Source organism: Dendrobium catenatum, unplaced genomic scaffold (genome assembly GCF_001605985.2).
Source record: "Dendrobium catenatum unplaced genomic scaffold, ASM160598v2 fragScaff_scaffold_1638, whole genome shotgun sequence".
Taxonomy (NCBI): domain Eukaryota; kingdom Viridiplantae; phylum Streptophyta; class Magnoliopsida; order Asparagales; family Orchidaceae; genus Dendrobium; species Dendrobium catenatum.
The window spans coordinates 2,254,670-2,264,411 of record NW_021320100.1 but is presented as its reverse complement, the minus strand read 5'-3'; positions in this window follow the sequence as shown (position 1 = coordinate 2,264,411).

Here is a 9,742-nt window from a genome sequence, read left to right as displayed (position 1 = left end):
TTTCACATTATTTTAAATGCCCATTTGGAATAAATGTAATTTTTTGTAAAGATGATTATAAAATTATTGTAAAAATTGTGATTTTTAAAAAGTTGTCGTAGAAAGCAGCTTATTAGAGCAAATTTTTTAAACTTAAGAAAAAAAACTTATTGCCAAATTTAAAGTGTGGTTGCGGCCCGAAATTCAAAATAGTAAGAAAATTGTCCTAAATTAAGCCTAAGCTTTCTTAATTATTCTCATGTATGTTAAATACAATTGGACAATTGGACCTCATTATATTGCATATAAATAAAGATAATTTTCTTATGAATTATTATTTTATTTTATTTATTCTATATGTAAATTAAATTATATTTTAAAAAAATAATTATTATATTTAATTTTAATATTATTTAATTTCTCAGTACACTAATTAAGCATGATGAGTTTCAAAATTTTTTATATGAACAATTAATTGAAAATTATTTTATTTTATTTAAAATAAATTAATAATTATAATATTTTTTCTAATCAAATTTTAATTAGAACATTCTAATTAAAATTTTACTTATTGCAATCACGTTTATGATTTATTAATCAACAAGTTAATTGTTCGCTCTATTGTTATCGATCTACTTAATAAATAATAAATATTAATTAAGCGCACGCATCACATTTGGATTAATTTATATCAAATCAGGCGTTTAGTCATATTTTAACTATAATTTGTTGAAAAGTCCTCTATGCTTATATTTTAATCCCTCTGTTTTCTATTAAAGTCCAAAAAAATTATATAATTTTAGGTTAGAATATTCTCATGTAAAACATATATATTAAGGTGGACTTTCAAATTATTGAAATTGTATTGAAATTAGTGTTATATAATAGGAGTGTCAAATGAGTTAACGGGTCGGGTTCAAGTCAGACACAAAATCTGATCGATCTGAATTGGGTCTATTTAATAAATGTGTTAAAAAGGTGAGCATGAACCCGACCCGCTAGCAATCGAATGACTCGAACCCTACCTGAATACGTCCCGATAACCCATTTTGATTATAAAAAAATTAACTTTAACCATAAATTTTAGTTTAATTAATAAAAAGCTGGATGATCATATAAATAAATAACAATTTTAAAGAAAAAATATTAAACTAGTTATTTCAGGGCAAAATCGAGTTGGCAAGCCAACTCGAATCTAACTCATTTATTAAATGGGTCAATCCAAACTCGAATTTTTAGGGTCGGGTCCATACTGGGTCATTTGTTGGCACACATATTAAAGACATCCTAAATTGCACTAATAACTATTTCAACATCAAAATTGCACTATATATATATATATATATTCAATTTATATTTGATAAAAAAATTTTAAATTTATGATGGCCAAAAAGATGGAGTATAAAAGGCATGATCTAAAGTTTGAAGAGATTAAAAGTGAGAGTTAAGCTGTAAAAAAAATTAAACTAATTTGGAGACTTATCAATCACTGAATTTTTATATATTACATATATTTTACATAATATGTTATATAAAATTATAAATATAACCTTTTTAGCAAAATTAATATTAATGTTATTTTTTATATTATTTGGATATTATTATATTGTATAAATAAATATAAAAAAAAATTATGTATTAAATATGTAAATTGTTATAAACACCGACTAATTTCTCAAATTGCATGGAAATGGCAGCTTTTGCCTTTTGTGTATTCAAAGATTTTCAATTAAAAATTGCAACGAGAACTTTGAAGACCAAGCAATAATTGTAAGTGATAGCCATTGAAGAATTCAAATTTTGGTGGAGTAAAATAAAAATTAATTTATTATTGTAAAAATTATTTCCATTTTCAACCTTGGCAGTTCCCTCTAAGTTTTTTTTATCAGTCAACATGTGATATATTATTACAAAAATAATTGCCATTTTCAACTTTGGTTGTTCATTTCTTCTAATGTGTTGAGAGAGCTTCATTAAAGAATTTTTTGAGAAAATTTTTTTATTGTTTTATTTTTAAGATCGTAATTATAATTTCTATTTAATTATTATTATTTTGTTCATTTTAGAAAATTTTTAAGCTAGAAAATTACTCTTACGACAGCTTTTTTTTAATCATTTTCACCACGTCAACTTTATAACTATCATTATAAAAAATTATAATAGTTCAAAACAAATTCTTAATATCAAATGAAGAGTTTTTTAATTTAAGCTTTATAAAAATTTGAATTTTAGTTAATATTTTTTAATTTTTAATTAATTTTAAATCTAATATAAAAAATTTAAATATTTTCAAATAATTCTAAATAAGAATAGGAAATTTTGTTTATAAATTATTGAGTCAACTTAATCTAATTTAAACCAAGGAGGCAATTATTAACTCAAAAGGAAATTAGTTTTAATTTCAAATCAATTAAAGTTTTAGTTAATTTCAACAATAATTATCAACTCTATCCAAGGAGCAATTATTACATCCGGTGTCCGAATGCGTTCAGAGACCAATAATCACGCGCCACGTCACCTAAACTCGGTATTTTGGACTCGGTATTGCTTGGTATACATTCGGACTGTTCGGTTTTTGACCAGATGTAATAATTTCTCCTATCCAAGAGCCTACCCTACAGTCAACAACCTACAACCAATCTAAATTTATATTTGGCCCTTGAATATATAAGGCTTATTTGTATATATTTTTATATCTAAATGAAAAAAAAAAAACAGGCTTGTCCTAATTTGGGCTGACTAAAATTAGCAATTTAGCATATTAAGCATTCATATTTTAGTTCACAAAAACATAATTATCACCGCTACACAGCACAAGGGATCCAAAAGACTTCGCTATCTCACCAACAATTGTAGCACCATCATAACATATGCATTATCTCATTATCTGGTGACCTTGCCATATGTGACACAACCCCCACATGCTTTCACGATCTCTTGCATGCAAGTCGCATTTTATGATTTTTCATAGATCAACTTCTTTGAAAGAATATTCCTTCTCTAGTTCTATTATTTTTATCCAAACTGTCGCAATCATTAAAAAAAAGAAATAAATTTGGTGTGACGGTGATATTGATATCGATAGAGATGTTATGAGTGTGCACAATAATTATATTTCTTACTCATGTTGGCATATATGACTATTACACATGCCATTGTTGAGGAATTTCAGCATGAAACAAATGAGAGATATTTTTCAGCTTTGAGCCACCATTCGATCTACAAATTATTTATTAGTGATCAACACAATGTTTATAAACCCTAAACATGAAACTCGTTCAGGAGTAAATCTCGCTCGCATCAATATAAACAACACAAGCTAGGGATACAAAGGACCTCGCTATCTCACCATCAATTGTTGCGCCATCATGAGATATGCATTGTCTCATTATCTGATGACCTCGCCATATGTGACGCCATCCCCACATGCTTTTATCGTCTCCTGCATGCAATGTCGCATTTTATGATTTTTCATAGAGGAATTTTTTTGAGAGAATATTTCTTCTCTAGCTCTTCTATCATATGTTATGATGATAAAAATCTTTCGAGATCATTGACAAATTTTCTACCATTAATCATAATGTGATATATGCACAGTTGAAACCAAATATTTTAAATGCCAATGTCTTTATTCTTTGATGTCTCCTTCTCTTTTAATGATAAATTGGGGCATTCTACTTAAGCTTAATTCACAATAACATTTTTATTTTAAATTTAATGCTTTAATTATAATATATATGCCATTTAATTGTTTCTCATTTGTGGACCTCCGAAGGAGCACCGCTCGTGGGGGTTCGAATGCAGAGGGTACGGCCGCACTATCCCGTAGGACAAAACGATCGTGGGGTCTGACTTGGTCAATTTTGACCAAGTCAACCTTTTGACCAAGGGTCGGGGCAAAATCGAGGTCAACATCATTATCATATTTTAGCTCTACAAAGAACTTAATAATCTCATGCTTGGACCCAATTGATCAGACATACAAAATTCTAGGTAGAGGATCATTTACCTCTTTTTCAAAGCTATAATCAAAAACCTAAGTGGTCAAATATATATAATTAACCACTGAATTCGGAGAAGTTATTCTATGTGGAGGTCAGACTCAGAACGCCGTCCGAATACCAACTAGAATGTGCTACGTCAGTGGTACTAAGCAATACCTAGCTGCAGTACCGAGCACAGGGGTGACGTGCACATTCTGATTGGTCTCTGGAGGGCATTCGGCGTCCGCACAAAATAATTAATCCTGAATTTGGACATAATTATTTATATGTCAATGTTGTTCATCTAATTGTTTTTTAATTATACCAATTACAATCCAACCATTTTTTATCTTTGTTTATCAAGTGGGGATAGGCTTGATGTCAAAGTTTGAAGTAATAATTCCAACCACCAGCCTTTTACATTGGAGGATGCTTATTGCTTGTGGCCACAATGCCCCTTTCCTTCTTATATACTCTTTTCACTTTCATAAACACTTTATATATAATATTAGGCTTCATTTGCGACAGTTTTCTTATTGATTTCTAAAACAACTTTTCAGTATATAAGTTTCTTGAAATGAACGAAAAAATAATAAACAGAAGATGTGCCAAATGAAACTTTAATTTAAAAAAAAAAATAGAGAAATTCTCATTGAAATTTGTATGAGAATATTTCTACATAATTTGTTTTTTAATTTTATTTTGCTATTACTTTGGATATAATGTTGCATCTTCTTAATGGGTTTTAGCTTAAAGAGTTCTTAGACTTCATTTGATTTTAGCATACTTAGTGGTAGAAATAGAATCATGGGAATGAAAAAATGCGCATTTTTAACCTTCAATGAAATGCAACACTCACTCGTAATATTTTATGATTTTTCATAGAATAATTTTTTTTGAAAGAATATTCCTTCTCCAGTTCTATTATTTTTATTCATACCATCCCAATCATAAAAAGAAATAAATTTGGTGTGACAGTGATATTGACATTGATAGAGATGTTATAAGTGTGCATAATAATTATATGTCTTACTCACAAACTTTCTTATTGCTTTCTAAAGCTGCCTTCTTGTAAAAAAAAAAGTCTAGTTTAAAAAAGTTTTGTGCTAAAAAGGCGCTTTATAAATCAATAAAAAGCCGTCCCAAATGAAGCCTAAATCTTGCATTTGCCTAAGGTTTCATATGGAACGGCATTTTTACTACTTCATAAAGCAGTTTTTTAGTATAAAAATTAAATTTTTGTACAAAAAAGTCATCCCAAAAGAAGCCTAAATTTAGCAGTAATAGATTTTACTGTTCAACAAAAGAGAGAAAGAGAAAGGAAGAACATCCATGTATTCTCTCTCTCTATTTTTTTCTTTAGGGCATCTCCAACCGAAAATCTCAATTTTCACTCCAAAATGTAGTGAAACAAAAAAATGCCGTGTTTCATCTCCAATCGAACGCCATTTTGCCGCTTAACCGTCGCTTTTCTTTCGCGCCTTTCTTCCGAACCTGTTCGGTAGAGATAAAAAAGTGGCGCAGATGAACAGTGCAACGCCAATATTGACGTCGCACTATTCATTCGCGATCAAATGACGGCAAAAATGACGATCGGTTAGAGCAAAGTAAGAACGGCAAACAAGTATTTGTCGTTCCATTGGAGTTGCCCTTATCTGATAGTGTTACGGCTAAAATCTGAGCTAGCTATTAAGATTCTCAAATCCTTTTTCAATCAGTGCTTGAGCGCCTTTTTCATCTCTTTTTGTTACTGCCTAAATAATATTTTTTTTTCACATGGGGACAAATAAAATATGGCCCTTCTGCCATATCTAACGTTGTTATCCTTTTACCCTTTTTATAGATGTGAATCTTTCTTTTGAAATATTTGAATTTTGAGCAAAATAGGCAGACCACCCAATTGAAAGTAGTAGACATTTACCCATTAATTCAACCATTGGCTTTTTGCAGTTGCGTGGGATGTGGTCCAATGCTCCTTTATCAGTGCTTTGCAATCCGTCAAGCCGGTTTCTTGATGTTTAGAGGATCATAGTCGAATGACAGTAGTTGGAGGATCATAATCGAGCTATAATGGTCGAATAATCGAACATGAGCAGCGGTGATAAAAAAACCGTAACAAGGCGATGGCAGTTGGGATATCATAGATAGACAACAGTAGCCGATGGATCATTATTTACAGACCCAACTATATTCCTTGGAGGACAATTATTTTATAGTCAAATTGTGCGTCTCAACAAGATAAATCGAACGAGCCTATGATCGCTAACTTTTAACGTCATTAAATTACATAAATGATGCAAGAACATTCTAAGATCAAGATAATTAATATGGGTCATCCGATGAATGTTTTGGATAATGACTATGTTTTCACTCTAAAAACCTATAAATAGGCATGTACTTTATATATGAAGCGGGACATAAGACAGCTTAAAGGTTTAAAGGATATTCCACCTAAGCATTGACTTTAAACCATTGCCTAACTATCATCATTAAGAAATTGCAAAAATGCCACTAATGTAACACTTCTTAACCATCATTATTGAACCACGTTGCTTAATGTCGTCGTCGGACTACAAGTAGACAATTATAGTTGGACCATTGTCGAATCACCCAACCACTGTTGTCAAACCACCATATTATCGTTGCTATAGGTTTATCATCGGATTAACACTGTCAAACCACGACATGACAATTACCATTGGACCATCGTTTTATAGGACTATTGGATTATTGTTTAACCACCACTGCCGAATCATTGGATCACCACCGCCATTGGACCATTGTGCAACCAACATTGTCGAAACATCACCTCATCATCGTCAGACAACCACCTGAATGCCTCCATTAAGCTACAACCCGACAATCATCATTGAACCACTAATCGATCATCATCACAAGAACAATGTCTGACTGTCGCCATCGTCAGATTACCAACATTGTCAAAACATCACCTCATCATCGTCAGACAACCACCCGAATGCCTCCATTAAGCTACCACCCGACAATCATCATTGAACCACTAATTGATCATCATCACAAGAACAATGCATGACCGTCATCATCTTAACATCACCGCCATCGTCAGATTACCGCTGTTGGAACACATTTCAACCTCATAATTGGACCGCTTCTTCACCACTATTGTCAAACCATTGCTAATTAAACAACACTATTCTAACCATCAACATTCAACCACCTCCTCACAACTATAATCTTTAGACATAAAATAGCAGAAGATGTTGAATATATAAAAATTTTACCATGGTTCTTTGATCGCCATCGGCCAACTATGACCCAACATTTAACATCTTTAGCCAATTTGATTGACAAAAAACTATCGCCGCCAACTAAATTCATTTTTTATAATTTGAATATATTTTCTAATCTCAACCAAAAAAAAAAAAAATGATCATAATTGTAACTTGAGACTCATAACCTCATATTAAAATCCATATGGAAAATTCACTAAGAAATATTGGTATTTATAATTTGCCAAAGGTGGGCGGGCGCTCTCCTTACTGCTACTTCGCCCTAAATTAAAATTTATAATACTCTTCTATTAAATATTTAAATTATTTAATTATACAATTTTATTTGATTGGTTGCCAATCATTAATAATCAGTTTAAAATATTTATATTAAAATAAATTAAATATTTTTAGAATTGATATATCATAAAAAAGCTATTTTGATTGGGCAAGAATCTCGAGGCAAATTCAAGTTGGAAACTTTCAAAATTAAAATTGAGACCATCCGAATTCCAATTTTAACAAACTTATAATCGAACTGAATGTATCATAATTATGAACCCAACGACACAAAATTTGACTCAATCCGAGTCCAAATGGGTCAAAATTGAAAACCCAATGCGTATTTGAAAAGTTCAAACCATAAATCAGATGGAAAAACGATCTCCAAACATGACAAGCTTATAGTTGAATCGAGCGGCTCAACAAGACGAATCCAACAAACCCAAGATCATCAAATTCTAACATCACTAAAGCATTCAAATGTCCAAAAAATGGTTCATGATCAAAGGAATCAACATCGACTGTGCATTCAAACCATTCCTAACTTACCCTTGATCTACCTCCTATTTACTGGCTATGCCACTCTAAAAAACTATAAATAAACCCATCATTCCTCATAGGAAGAGGGAAACAAAGCAAGGAAGCAATAAAGAAGAGAAACTCAAGTTCTCTTTCCATTAGCTCCTCCTCGATCATTGTTGAACTTCCGACCGGCCACCGAGTGTCGTCGTTCTTCCGCCTAGCCACCAACTGGCACCAGACTTCTGCCAGTTCACCGATTAATGCCGGACTTCCGCCCGTCCACCAACTGACGCCGAACTTCTGCCCAACCACCATGTAACGTCGGACTCCCACCCGATTTTCAATTCTTGTTAGTATTCCACCCAACAACGGCCTTTTCGACCTTCGTCATCCACCGACTACGGTCTTTCCAATCTTCATTGCCTAAATACGATCTTTCTGACCTCCGTCACCCGTCGACTACAGTCTTTCTGATGTTCGTCGCTTGACTACAATCTTTTAAAATATTGATGCCTGCCTACTACAATCTTTTTGACCTCCTTTGTCAGACAATTGTCATTTCGACCTTCGTCGCCAGACAATAATATTTATGACTTTCATCGCCCAACGACTACGGTCCTTCCGACCTCCGTCGTTAGATAACAATCTTTCTTATCAGTGTCGCCTGCCAACTACGATTCTTCCGACCTTCGTCGCCAAACAATGGTCTTTACGACCTCCGTCACTTGACAACGATCTTTCCGACCTCCGTTGCCAGCCAACTATGGTCTTGTCGACCAAACGAATAGTCGAACATATCAATTATGATTCTTTCAAATTCCACCATGTAATGCACTTTGTATAATGTATATTTGCTACATCAAACTAAGGCCTTTCCCCCAAGGAAGGGCCTCATTTATAATTGACTGCAAACACTAGTGGAGTCTCTTATGAATGCTAACCATCTCTTTTATATGTATGCGTGCTGGATCTTCGTATAAAGCTAAAAAACTAAACTTTATATTTCTCTACCGCCACGAATATTCCAAGACTCAATAATAATCATTTATATGTTTCTTCATAGTTTTATTTAACCTTATTTTATTTGCATATACTTTTCTTATTGTTATGCTTAAAGTTTTTATAATAAAAAAAAAATCACAATCATTTTTTAAGAAAATTAATTTTCAATAATTCATCATGTTATTTTTATGTCTAAAAGAACAAAAAAGGATTTACATACATACCACTTTGAGCATGTTATTTTTATATCTAACACTTAAAATTTTAATATTTTATATCTACTATATATATATTATTTTAATATCAAATATGTCATTATAAATTTTAAATTATTCATATCATCTATACTATCTTATAAATTTTAAAATTTAAATTTTACACTCATATTTTATCTATGAGCGGTAGACATGAAATATAAAATTTTAAATGTTAGATATATAAATTATATGATATTTATATGCAAATCCCTTTAAAAAAGTGATAAGTTAAATTTCCATTTTGCCCCCTGAAGTCATTTAAAAAATCGGGAGTTTCAGCTGCTGCTGTGCTCCTCCATTTGGCGGCTTTGGCGGTCCAGCTCCGTCTCTCTCAGTGCGTTTGTCTCGTTGGCGATCGATTCCTTGGTCATAAAGGCGCCAAATGGCGTCGATTGGAGCCATACATGTGCTAATTACGATCGGATGAAATCTAGAGAGAGAGGGGCGGCTGGGAATTGGTCGGCAATCT